This window comes from Chrysemys picta, chromosome 2 (genome assembly GCF_011386835.1).
Source record: "Chrysemys picta bellii isolate R12L10 chromosome 2, ASM1138683v2, whole genome shotgun sequence".
NCBI lineage: Eukaryota > Metazoa > Chordata > Testudines > Emydidae > Chrysemys > Chrysemys picta.
In genome coordinates this window covers 257,215,118-257,229,110 of record NC_088792.1, presented here as the reverse complement: position 1 = coordinate 257,229,110, position 13,993 = coordinate 257,215,118, and the positions used below count along the sequence as shown (strand labels likewise).

Below are 13,993 nucleotides of genomic sequence, written 5' to 3'. Positions count from 1 at the left end.
TTTATTTTTTTGTGAACAGGACTTTGACTTGTGGACCCATTTATTTAATGCCATGTGATGGCCCCATCAGTACAAAAAGTACAGCCTGTGGTTTAAACCAGTGGTTTTCAAATTATTTTTCTGGTGACCCAGCTGAAGAAAATTGTTGATGCCCATGACCCAACGGAGCTGGGGATGAGGGGTTTGGGATGTGGGAGGGGGCTCCGGGCTGGGGCAGAGGGTTAGAGTGCAGGGGTGAGGGCTGCAGGGTGGGGCCAGGAATGGGGAGGTTGGGGTGTAGGAGGGGGCTCTGGGTTTGGGGGGTTCAGGGCTGGGGCAGGGCATTGGGGTACGGGGTTACCTCTCGTGGCTCCCGGTCAGTGGCACAGCCGGGGTGCAGAGGCAGACTTCCTGCCTGTCCTGGCATCCAGTCACCACAGACCGTGCTGCACCCTGGAAGCGGCCAGCAGGTCTGGCTCCTAGGTGGAGGCGCACAAGCAGCTCTGCGTGGCTCTCACCCAGAGGCATTCCCCTCCCAGCTCCCATTGGCTGGTTACCGGCCAATAGGAGTGCGGAGCCGGTGCTTGGGGTGGAAGCAGCATGCGGAGCCCCGTGGTCCCCCTGCCTATGTGCCGGACCTGCTGCTGGCCGCTTCCGGGGCGCAGCACGGTATCAGAACGGGTAGAGATTACTAGTTTTTACTGGCCGTCCGCCAGGTTCTCTGGGTGCTGAACAAGGCGACCCAATGCCTTGCATTCTGCGACCCAGTACTTGGTCATGACCCAAACTTTGAAAACCACTGGTTTAGGCTACCAGGGAACTCCCTTGACATAAAGAGAATCCCCCTGCAGTGCTGAGACTCTGTAATGCTATTGAAAGGGCCTCAATGTTTCCTCTCAAAACATACTCAGAATCCAGGTGGGCAACTGCTCCTTGGATTTCAGCACTCTCACCTGGGAGGTTCCATGGGGACCTAGCCTCCCTTCCAACCTATTTAACATGTGAGATTGTCTCGCTTAGCAGACAGAACAGGCTCAAACGCCAGCAACAGGTAAACATATGGAGGCAATTGTGTCTTCCCTAGTGGGATGGCTGAGCAGAAACAAATCAGAGCTACGAGCAGTGAGGCCTCTTTAGCAGTAGAGAATATTTGTATACACAAGCCAAACAAAATAACAAGCAAAAAGGAAAAAAAAAACAAACACACAACCCACTAGATTTCTGTGTAAGAAGATCCTCAGAGCCAGAGAAAGGAGCCCTACCTTTCCCTAGACATTCTTATCCTTCTGTCTGTCCAGCAGCCCTACTCTCAAGACCTGTCAAAAGGGAATGGAGTTTGAATTAACCCCTTGTTTACAGGGAACTAGATAGTGCTTCTGCATTTTGTTACAGGATTACTCCCGAAGACCTCTTGGAAGCTACTATTAATAGATAATTTGGCAGCTGGCTCAGTTAGCAGCATATCTTGTCAGATGCACATTACACCCAGTCAAGGGCTCTAACCACTGGACCTCATTCTTCTCTTGGTCCAATTAGACCAAGCATGGGCAAGCTCAGCCTTCACTAAAAATCCCCCACCAGCATGTTTGTTCAAGTGCCTATAGCATATATCAGAGGAGCATTTTAGACATTTAAAATAAACCAAAAATAAATGTGTTTATAACATCACTTAACAGCATAGCTAGGCATTTCTTATGCAGAAATGTAACTCTGAAATGAAGGTTCTAAATAAATAATGCCATCATTAACTAGTTTTCCTTGAATACTCTGGGAATTCTTTTGGGGGTCTGATTCCCATCTCACTTACACCAGTGAGAATCAGAAGTACCTTCACTGAAGTCAGTGTTTCATCGGTGTAAGACTGGTCTGAGAACTGAATCAGACCCAAAATGCTTATGAGAGCATTTCTTAGCTCCAAGAACACTATGTAATTTACGTTTAACATAAAAACTGCCAAGAGTTTTACCATCTATGACTTATATTTTAAATGCAGATGCACAAGTAACCCTTGACACTGCGATATTAGAGTATTAGAAGATGCCCCCAAAGAGACAAAACAATGTAAGATGGTTTATTTTGAAGTGTAGTACATTTTGAATCAGCATATATTCTCCTACTAGTAAATTGCTATTAACCAAGGTATCCACATTCTGCCACTCTTTTCACACTGAAATAAAGGGGACTACTCAGAGTAAGGTGCAAATCAAGGAGGACTAGTTGTGGACTGAGATACTACTCACAGTGAGTAAGGGTGGCAGAATCCAGCCCCTAATGATTAATCCAGATCCAGTCTCTAAAAAAACAGGGCAGTGATTAAAATGATTAGATAGAAGATGTGTTCTTTCTTCATGTCCACTTTTTGGGATCAAATTAGCAAAACACTTATGCCCAGGAGTAAAGTTACTTGCAACTGAAGTAATGTGAAATACACGCCTGAGCAGCTTTACTCACATGTGCTTCAGGCCCTTCAACGGGTAATTTTTCAAAACAAGTTTAGAAATCAGTAGAATACAAGCCCATATAACTTGTTACTATCAAGCAACAAGAATAAAACGAAAGTCAATGAGATTTGATGGAAGACCTCTACATATGGATGCACTATTAATTTCCTTTCATTCTAATGTGAAATGATGAGATAAGCAGGACTACTTCTCCAATAACTTATTGAGACTGCTTTTTTCTTTGAATTTTTTTCCAGATCTTACACTAAGACTCAGAGGGCCAGATTCTCAATTAGTGTAAAATGGCACTACATTGATTTACACCAGGTGAAGATCCTACCGACTGTATTCAGCTGTTTGGAGTTCACTATACAGCTAAAGTCCTTTCAATTTTTCAAGATAAGAATAGCCAGGAGTGTTTTCAGTTATGCATCCCTATTAATTAGACTCCATATTAATGGATTAATTTGGAAATAAATTACTGAACAAACAACCGTTTCTATATAGCCAATTGAGCATGGTAGGCACTTTGCAGACAAGTGAAAAATAAGATCTTACCTGCAAAGTGCTTACAATTTAGATACACAACATATAGAAGGACGGGATGCAATATATAGCGAAGTGAATGAGCAATGAAGGGTTAGCCTGTGTGGTGTTAGTTCTGTGAATTTTGTTTAGTGTGTGGTTTTGGGGGATTTTTTGTAATTTTTCTTTCATTTAAGTATCTAGTTAGATTCTTATAGGGTCTCCGTTGTGGCCTCTATGCACATTAGCTGTCTTGTAAAAACCTCTCAGAGGTGTGGGAATTCAGGTTTGTAGGGCTTCAAGAAAAGTGTATTGTAGTGAGGGACATGGAGGATGAGAGAATGGAGACATAGTGGGCTGGGTCAGGGAAGAACGCTCAGGGAACAGTGCTATACAATGTTCTACATCCCAGACAATCCCCGATATTCCCATCCATGCAAGCATATACAGAATAGGGACCTGTCTACACTTGAAACACTACAGCATAGACCATAACTACACTGATGGGAGGGATTCTCCCGTCAGCAATCCACCTCCCCAAGAGGCAGGTAGGTCGACAAAAAAATCGTCCTAGTGCTCTCTACATGCGGACTTAGTTCAGTCTAACTATGTCATTCTGGTGTGTGGATTTTTTACACCCCTGAGCAATGTAGTTGGGTCGATCTAATTTTCTAGTGTAGACCAGCTCTAAGTGCAGACTCCTCCTGCCCCCACCCAGTTACTTCAAGGGATCTGTGGCAGGGAGAGCCGTGTGTTGGTCTTCTTCCAGTGGCTTAATTTCACATTCTGAATCCACCAGTGAAAGATTCAACTCTATGAAAAATATTTTTGCTGTAATCAGTACCATAGATGATGCAAATGATGACCCACAGGTGAGAGACTAATAGATTAACATTAGTCCTTCAGCTATTAACTTCACTGTAGAAGAATACTGACAAACATAATCCTAGAGGAATTTTTTTTTTTAAATAAAAACCACAGAGCAAGATAACATTCCCAAGGAGTAAACAAAACAGAAATAAACAAATAAAAGACAGACAGAGGAAAAAATAAAATATATTTTGACTTAGACAGCTACCACCACTTGTGATCCCTAAAGAAAATAAACTTTGCTTCCTCCACCACTGGGGATTTGAAAGCTGCTTTAGTTTTTCTTTTCAGTAACTGCAGCAGCTTTAATATATCAATCATCTATTAATCATCTGGGAATGTGTTTAGATCAGCATCATAAATCTTGTCTTTTCTTCAAGGTAATGCATACGACAGCTTGGGACTCAGCTACCATAAAACTAGACAACTTAATGGATTAGGTTTACATCAGCAATATCTATACACTGGGTTCTGTAATTAAACAGTGGTAATTTATACAATGAAGGAAATACAATCAAGGAAGAGACAACCTAATCTAATACCATTGTATTCAATACAAAATGTTGACCCTTAGCAGAGTTTCATATGCGAAATATATGTATTTTTAATAACTCTTGATTTCGTAACTGTATACAAACTGTTTGAGGATGGAATAAAATAATTATATGTTTGACATAGTTTTAGAGGATGGAACCATGATGACAAAGCTATACATTGCCACAAAAGATAGATCTGGCCACATTCAAGACATTTGTTAAGATTCACCACCACCTTTCCATACCTGTAGTATTTTTCATACCTTTCTAAATTACCATCCTAATGACTAATACAATGAATATTTTACTTGTGAAATGGTTTCATTCCAATGCAACCTGAAGGGTTTTATATAAATAAGACTTGATCCCACAACTACTCTGCATGCAGAGCTTCCATTGATTTCAATAGGACTTCCAAATGTTGAGTAGCTGCAGAAGCAGGCCATACAAAAATGACATTTAATGTATGTATTACATTCTCTCTCTCTCTCTCTCTCACACACACACACACACACACACACACACACACACACACAAACCTCTTAACAGACCCCTAAAAGGACTGACAATCAGTTGTTTAAATGGAGTCATCTAACCATGGAGTAGTAGAACTGTACTCTCTGGGATGGCGCCTTGCCTAATAAGGAGGGCCACTTGGATACCTTTTCAATATATATACCTTCACAAACAGCATCACTGAACGAGTAGCAGCCCATGACATCGGAGGAAATCCCTTACTCTTCTGAAAAGTGTCATGGGATCTTAAATATCCACTCAGTGCAGCAACAGCTTTGGTTTACAAGTCACTTTGGACAGGCTCCATGCAGAGGAAACTGCACATAATTCAAAATTATCTTCTTCAAGGGATATTTTCTATGCCCCCACAAAATGTTTACTCTCCTGCTGACATGCTACTGCATGGTCATACTTAAGGCTACTGTTTTGTCATAGGTTTCAGAGTGCATCCGAAGAAGTGGGCTGTAGTCCACGAAAGCTTATGCTCTAATAAATTTGTTAGTCTAAGGTGCCACAAGTACTCCTGTTCTGTTTTGTCATAGATATTTTTAGTAGAAGTCAAGGACAGGTCACACGCAATCAACAACAAAAATCACGGAAGCCATACCTGTCCTTGACTTTTACTAAAAACATCCCTGACAAAATGGGGAGCTGCAGGGCCCCCATTGCCCTGCGGGGCTGAAGCTGGGGGGAATCCCCCCCCCACCTCTGCCAGTGGTTGGGGAGCTGTGCGGGGCCCCTTCCAGCAGCTGCTGAGCAGCTCTGGGGTCCCTATGCCACCGTCGGAGGCAGCTGGGAGGGACGGGGGGCACGGCTGCTCACCACGGCTGAACAGCTGCGGGGGGAGGAGAGGGGGAGGGCTGACAGCGGCAGCAGCTGGCTGGGGAGTTTTGGGGGGCCTTGCAGCCGCTGAACAGCTCCAGGGTCCTTCTGCTGCCGTTGCCGGTGGCTGGGCAGCTCAGGGGGGCCTGGCAGCAGTCGGTCAGTTGCAGGGGTCCCTGCATTGCGGGGAGCTGGAGGGGGCCCTTCCAGCAGCCACTGAGCAGCTCCAGGGTCTGTCTGCCGCTGCCAGAGGCAGCTGGGAGCTGTGGGGTTGGGGGTACTGGCGGTTTGCAGAGGCTGAGCAGCTGCAGGAGGGGTCCTACCAGCGGCAGCGGCTGGTCACTTGGCGGGGGGGGGGGGGGGGGGGGGGTGTCCCACCGCCTTTTTTTTTTTTTTTTTTTTTTTGCTGACTTCATTTGATGTGTTCTATTTTTAAAGAAAATTGTAAGTTTTCTGGAATGTCTTGCTTAGCACTAGTTCAAGGTGATTTAGGGTTAAATATTTTTAAGGAATCTTCTTTAACCTGAACAACAGAGGTTGTTGATTCTCCGGACAGCATGAAGTGTAATTTGTTAAAAATTCTGAAACACGTCTGGCTCTAGATACAGACAGAGCAGCTTTCTAGTACTTCTGCTTTTCAGAAGCGCATTATTTTGAATACAGGTCTGTCGCATCTTACGCGCATTTAACATGCGCGATTTCAACTTTACGCGGTCGGCAAAAACACAAACAAACAAACAAACAAAAAAAAAGAGAAAAACAACAGTTTTAATACTATACCTGTAGTGCGGGTGATTTCGCCCGCCATTGAACTCAATGGGGTTTTGGCTATACGCGGTTTTTGCTTTACGCGCTAACCACGGAACGGAACCCCCGTGTAAAATGAGACAGACCTGTAATCACACTGGAACAAACTTACACGCCTGATCATGCAATTCATAGCAAGTAGTACTTAAGCATGTAAATTGTCACCTCAATGTTTTGTTTCCATATTGTATTATTCAAACTTCACTTGTGTTTCCTAGCCAAATCATGAAGTTCATACTCTTTAAAGAGTTCCATCAGCTTCAATGAAAGCTTTGCCTGAGTATGCAATTCTGGTCTAGAGCCCATATACATCAGTCAGACTATTTATTGATTCGAGGGCATAGGAGATGCATCTTATACATACTGCTTATTATTGTTAATATTATTCATCAGCTAAATATGCAGTACATGCTGTGAGCAATCTGTCAAAATGATTTATGAGGAGACAAAATAAATACAAGAGGCTCTGTTTAGACCTTTTAAAATTTTGGCTTTTTCATTTATCTTTCAACTTTGATCAATATTAGATTTATTAGCAGACGACTACACTTAAAAAGACACTCACATCTATTTCGATTAAACAAGTGCCTTTTCCCTACCAACGTGCTATATTTTGACCTAACGGCTTTACTGCTGCTTGAAGGTGCATGCACATCCAGATGAAATCCACCTGGGGAAAGGAACAATTATGTCCAAATATTTCAGCATTTTGCCTCTCCTGAGGACTTGAAAATAGGATAGGAGGCATATCATCCAAGCACTAATAGGGCAAAGGGAGTTCAAAGAGGAGCCACAAGAATTATTTTAAGGAAAATATGCCATATAGTCAAAGACTCAAGGAGCTCAATCTATTTAGCTCAACAAAGAGTTAAAGGCAATTTGATCAATATCTGCAGAGGGAGCCAAAATGTGATAAAAAGACGGCTCTTCAATCTGGCAGACAAAGGTATAACGAGATCCAATGGCTCGAAGTTGACCCTAGAAACATTTAGACTACAAAAAAAGTTGCAAATTTTAAAATGAGTGTCAACAATTTACAAAAGTGTTGTGGTGACCTCTCCAACCCTGGAACTTTTAAAATCAAGATTGGATGTTTTTCTAAAAATATATATTCTCTAGTTCCAACAGGAATTAATTCAGGGAAGTCCTATGGCCTGTGTTATCCAGGTCAGACTATATTACAATGGTCCCTTCTGGCCCTGGAATCCAGGAATCTATACATTAATATCTAGCACAAATCAAATCATTCCTCTGAAATTATTAAATTTAATTTTCCCCTTCATCTTATTCTTCTAAATTATTTGGACTGGCAAGTTTGTTAACTACCAGGCAATACAGGTCTGTCGCATCTTACGCGCATTTAACATGCGCGATTTCAACTTTATGCGGTCGGCAAAAACAAAAACAAAACAAAAAACAAAAAGAGAAAAACAACAGTTTTAATACTATACCTGTAGTGCGGGCGATTTCGCCCGCCATTAAACTCAATGGGGTTTTGGCTATACGCGTTTTTTTGCTTTACGCACTAACCGCGGAACGGAACCCCCGCGTTGAGACAGCCCAGTACACTGTTTTGTTACCTGGTCTATAAATTGTAAAGAGATATATAGAGCCCTGATCTACTTATCCATAAAAGGCAGGAAACTCCCATACAAATGCATAAAACTTGCTGTGGATCTGTCTGACCATGCCGGGTGACAGTTGGGCCCTACAGGCTATATGTATGGGGAAAAGAAGAAATCTGTTCCCCTTTCATCAGCTAGAGGCCATCGAGTTGCTCAAGAAGGAAGCAGCTCATTCTTCCACCACCATCAGCATATCATGGGGGTAGGGGGGTGGGCATGGATCAGCGGTTCACATCGCACTCCCAGTCAGTACCCAGCCCAGACAAGCTAATGATCCAACCAGCAGTCCAAATTTGGAGATGAATCCTGGTCACATGTCACCTGAGGCACTTGCACATGCACTAAGCAGCAGCAGTATACCGTGCATATACTCCTGATCCCCTTTCTTTTTTCTTCCTCCTGCTGAGTATCTGGAGGACATAGGAGCCCTGTAACATGCATCTCAGATAACGTACAGCCATTTGCCTTGTGAGGAGCAAAGTTGGTAAACTCTTCTTATGAACTCCATTGTGAATGAAGAGCTTTCAATCAACTGGCCCCTGACTATTCACCCTGGCGCACAGCAGCTCCAAGATTAGTTTCAAGCTGCATGGTCCCTTTGAGGTTCCCATAGTTGCATGTCAGTCAAATGCTGAGAATCCACCTCCAGCCCCACTCCTGCCTAGAAATCAACAAGGAGCCTCCCTCCACATTATTACTAAAGCACCACAGTGACCTGAAGACGAGTTCTATGTAGCTCAAAAGCTTGTCTTTTTCACCAACAGACATCGGTCCAATAAAAGATATTACCTTCCCCACCTTCTCTCTAATATCCTGGAACCAACATGGCCACAACAATGCTGCAAACATAAAGCACCAACTGACATTTATGGCTGATCCCCTGAGGAGGGGAAGGAGTTAGGCAGCAAAGGGTCCTTTGCTCTTAGGGAGCATTGGTTCCTATGAGGAGACATGGTGCTCCTTAGAGAGCACGATGTTGCAGAAGCAGCTTGGCCAATGATGCTAGGATTAACAATGTTCTGCATTTGTTTCTCTGTGCATCTCTATTTTTACTCTGGTTTTCTTCCTTCCCCCACTTTTAGAAGCAGCAGATTAAAACTAGCTAACAATCCACATAGCAATTTTGTGTTTGCCCACATTAACAAAAAAGGACAAGGAACAGGAAGCCATTCCGGGATCACTTTGCTTCTGAAGGTAATGGGGAAGTACACAAGGGATACTTACACACATCAAGAAACTTACTAATCATACTGCTACTGCTTCACCACCACATATAAGCACCGATAATTGTCATGATTTCTAGCCTCTGCACAATCAGGAAGATTTGAAAATCACCCACCTTTTATTTCCTGTTTGGGACAGAAAGCAGTTGACATTCACAGGATACAGTATCCTCTCCTCATTTATGACAACCCTTGAATAGGGTTGGTAGATGCAGAAGAAAAATACATTTTAAAAAGTACAGCAGGAGCATATGCTCAGCTGCCATGAAGTGTCATTGTTCCACTGAAGTGTAATGATGACAATTTACTCCAGCTGAAGATGTGCCCCAAGAACTCCAACAAACAGGTGTGTCTGCTTCTTTTTCTTTCATCTGCTCTCTAATTGTAATAGCTCTCAGTCCTACTAAAAGCACCCCCCATGACACAGACCTTGCTATGTTGCAACATAAAAGGAAGCCCTCCTCAATTCAGGTATCATTGGCCCCTATTAAACACAAAAGTTCAAGTTCTTCTTTTAACAGCCCAATAAGTTCAAAAGCACCTAGTACCCACCTCAGTTAACTCAGCTCACCACTAAGCTATATTTGGCTGCAATGTCAGTGAATTTTGACTGCAAATTGCCATCTCTGGTATTTATTTCAACAATGTCATTAATTTAATATTTTTGTTACAATAGACTGAAGAGAATAGCAGGCTCATTGAAGGACCAGCAAGAAAAATCACATAAGGTAGTTTAACAATAACAATAAAAGCTAAGAAACTTTCTTGTGACTTAATAGTTGACTGGAAATGTTCATAACCTTACAATTTTGCTTCTGACTGTTAACCTCACGTAAGCATTAATTCCTTGGGAAATGTCCTGGAGCATTATTAATAATACAACCTTTTAAAATGAATTTGACTACAATAATTATTTTAACATCTCTTTACGCAGCACTATTATTCTCCAAAGTGCTGGAGACGTGAATTGTGATAGAAGTATAATATGAACCCCTGGAACAGGAGTTGTACTTTAAAAAAAAAAATGCATATACTGTATTGCCTTAGACTAAGCAAAAAATGGAGCAATAAGAGCTTTCAAGGAAAAGAAACGTATGGAGTCAGAAAATTTACATCTTTTACTGCCTGAGAGGAAAAAACTACATCCTGCTAAACTACACATTTATGGACAATTAATGCCCAACACTCCAACCACTTAAATATTTCTGTTAATTGGGTTGAGTTCTGGACATCAAAGGAAGTTTCATCTGAGTAGGGATTCGGCTCACTATACAAATTATAATTTAAAAAAAGAGTATGTTCTGTACATATACACATTCTTATGGTAATCACTACTTCTGTTCTAAGTTTAAGTACCTTGGGCCTGATCCATAGTCCATTGAAGTCTTTCCATTAAATTGCCTGATCTTTGGGTCAGGTTCCTTATGAATAAAATACATTAATTAGTGTTTGAGCGGTACTTAGGTACTACAATGGTGAGTGCAACAGAAGTGCCTCCAATTAAATAAAATTAGCCTTGACTGTTAGATGTATAAACTGAGGCATTTTTAATGTTCTGGTAATTCCTTGGATTTAAATAAGATTTATGACCCCAGCTCAAAGATAATCAAATGCAGGGTCCAACTCAAGGTTGGCATGTTCAAAAATTTTCCTCCATAGTTTTCACTAAATTGTCATCATAGGTAACCCAATCTGTTCTTCCCTTCTCTTCCAGTCTTATGGAACGGGCAGCAAAGGGAAATGTGCAAGAATTCAACTTTCACATTAGTCACTCCTCATAAAAAAAAGGAGAATACCAGCACAGCATGGAACAGCAATTTATTCATATACACTCTTAATGGTTTGCAGAAGGACACAGATTAGGATTCTTTTGCCCGTTCTCTCCCCTTCCCCCCCCTTTTGATGGGTGAAGGAGGAATAAACACACTACAGTCCTCATTTCCCACTTGCAACCCACACCACACCCAGAACACCATTAATTAATAGAGTCAAGAGTACACAGCACGAAGGTAGCAAAAATTGGGGACTGGAGAACTTCAAAATGCCTTTAACTTTTACTGGCTACTAGTTAAATTAATTAGGCCTAACTTGAAAACATTTAAACATGTGCACACATTTATTTTCATGAGTCCCACTACAATTCATTCAATGTGCAGAGACAGTCATCAGTGTGTTTCCAGAATCAAACCATTAAATTGATAGATCCCCATCATGCTATCAAATGGAAAAATACCAGAAACTATTCACAAATAAATTGGCATTACAAGGCTTCACAAGTCAGGAGCCTAACAGAAATATTTTCATAAACAAAAACCATGTCCCTGCAATCCAACAGAAGTATTGCAAAGTATTATTTTTTCCATTATTAAATCATTTCGTAAAATGGATATCTGATTTTCAATCTGCAAATAATCCCCTGCCCATAGGAAAGGAGAAATAGGTCCTGAAATCCTTCTAATTTTAGACAACGTAACGCCTATATATGAAAGAAGGTGAACTAAACTGACTACTTTATAGATTAATAAGGTTAGTTTCATCCAAAATTTTCTGATGTACATGAGTAACAAACATCACTTTAAATGATTTTATATGCATATTTTAAATAGATCTCATCATGCTTATTAGGTTAAATATCAACATCTATTCTTTGAGATAAACATGTATTTTAGTTTAGTACTTAAGATATTCCCCACTGACAGACATTTAATGAAGAAAGCACTTAATCAGTACTAAACTATATGAACACACTTTATATTTATTTCATATTAATAAACAATGAATTAACGCAATGTTTTAATGCAGAAAGTAAATTTTAATCCAGCAAGATTTTATTTCCCATTTTTGTTTGTAGCAATTTGGTTTTATCAGAAACTCCTGTAAAATCTTGATAACTTTTTTAAAAATGTAATTTGATTTTTTAATTACAAAAACAACTTAGTTTTTGTATTTGCTTCTCAGTCTTCATTTTTGACTATTTTGGTTGCAGTTTACTTCTGTTGAAGCTTTTGTGCATTAATATAGTTAAACTCCCCCTTTAATAATGATGACTACAGAACAATAGCACCACTGGTGTAATCATCTCACCAGATATGCATATTTCAGGAGGCTGCTCTACTGAGAATAAATGAGTACAGTGCAAAAGTGCATCTCCACTGGAACATGCCAGCAGAAAAAGAGATGCAGAGTGTCTGATCAGATCAGTAAGCAGCCTCTCATTAAGGAATCTGAAAAGACCAGGGAACCTCTTAAGATAGCCAAGAAATGAGGATGCAAAAGTCTTGCTGACAGCTAGGGCATGCCAATTTCCTCCAAAGGGAAATGGGCTAATCTATAAGAAGTCATCGGGTGAAAATTAAGTTGTGAAAACCGCGGGACAGACAGACTGCCTGTTTTCCTACAGACAACAATCCCATGGATTTCCCAAGGAGAGAGAAGGAAATCCATGACATGATGAAGGAAATCCATGACATGATGATAGAGAATCACATGCAGCTTCTGCTAGATCATCTCCCCAGGGTTTCCTAAGCATAATAGATGCTACTCCCGTCCCTGTTCTCAGATTCTGAGCAAATGCAGCAACTTTAAAGTTACACGTACCACACCGACTGTAGTTCCAAGCCACACGCTCACAAAAGGACGTGTTCCACCTGGATTCACTCACTCACTCGCATACACACACATTGCAAGGAGGACGACAGCCAGCCACCCCGCGGAGCTGCACCTACCCCCCGCAGTACCGGGATGCGCGGAGGGCTGGGTTTACACCTACCCCCCGCAGTACCGGGACGCGCGGAGGGCTGGGTTGGGCTGTGTGTGTCGGCACTGCAGTGTCTCGGTAACTGCGGTTAATCTCCATCAGCTCTAATGCAAAGTAATCAAACCCCCCAAACGCCGCGGTTCAGAGAGGCTTATTAATGCTGCCAAGCGCAGAGGGGGACAATGCTCCAAGCAGCAGTCCGGCCACTGCCGGGAGCACCCACTCCCCCCAGCCTGGCGCCCAGCACCCTCCTCCGGCACTCACTCCCCCGGGGCATCCTTGCCTCTGCCCGGCGCCCGTCTCTCGCCCGTGCCGCGCACGCCCGGGACAGACTGACCCGCTCAGCAGCAGCGGCGGCGGCATGTCAAGGGCACCTGGAGCTGAGCGCCCCACTCCGGCGGAGGGTGTAGGTTGGCTCGGGCACGGGCTGCCCTGCCCGTAGCTCGGCGCCTTTCCGCTGGCGGGGCCCCCGCGGGGCGCGAGAAGCTGCCCGAGCCCGGGGGGCAAAGGCTCCCGAGCACCCACCCAAACTTACTTGGCGGCCGGGGAGCGCTGCGCCGGCTGCTGGCCGGGTCCCGCGCTGCGTGGGGCGCGCGCGCGTTCGCTCGCTAGGCTCAGCCGGCGCTGGGCTGCGGAGCTGCCGGAGCCTGGCCAGACATGCTCAGTTCTCTGCCCCCCCTCGGCGGGCCCTACCATTGAGACGGGGGGGGGGGGGGAGGGAATACGGGAGCCATCTGGACGCTACCAACGAGAGGGAGCTAAAAATAGGCCCTGCCTGGAGGGGTGGAGGCAAAAAGCAGCCGCCTGCGGGAGCTGAGCCAGGCCCGCCGGCGGGTGTCGCTCCCCGGCTGCCGCTCGCGTTGCGGTGCTGTGAGGTGCGGCGGTTGCTACT

At 43.2% G+C, this 13,993-nt stretch overlaps 1 protein-coding gene across 6 annotated transcripts in view; it reads right to left on the bottom strand.

The window, feature by feature from the left end:
- Positions 1-13,786, bottom strand: part of OXR1 (oxidation resistance 1) — a 512,712-nt gene extending 498,926 nt beyond the window's left edge. For 2 of the 6 annotated variants that reach the window (XR_010598951.1, XM_065586020.1), the window contains exon 1: positions 13,637-13,785. The gene's annotated coding sequence lies outside the window, so the exon portion shown is untranslated. Of the gene's footprint in view, positions 1-13,438 lie in introns of all 6 variants that reach the window. The other 4 variants (XR_010598952.1, XM_065586015.1, XM_065586021.1 and 1 more) reach the window with 4 other exon arrangements.
- Positions 13,787-13,993: the final 207 nt, after the last annotated feature.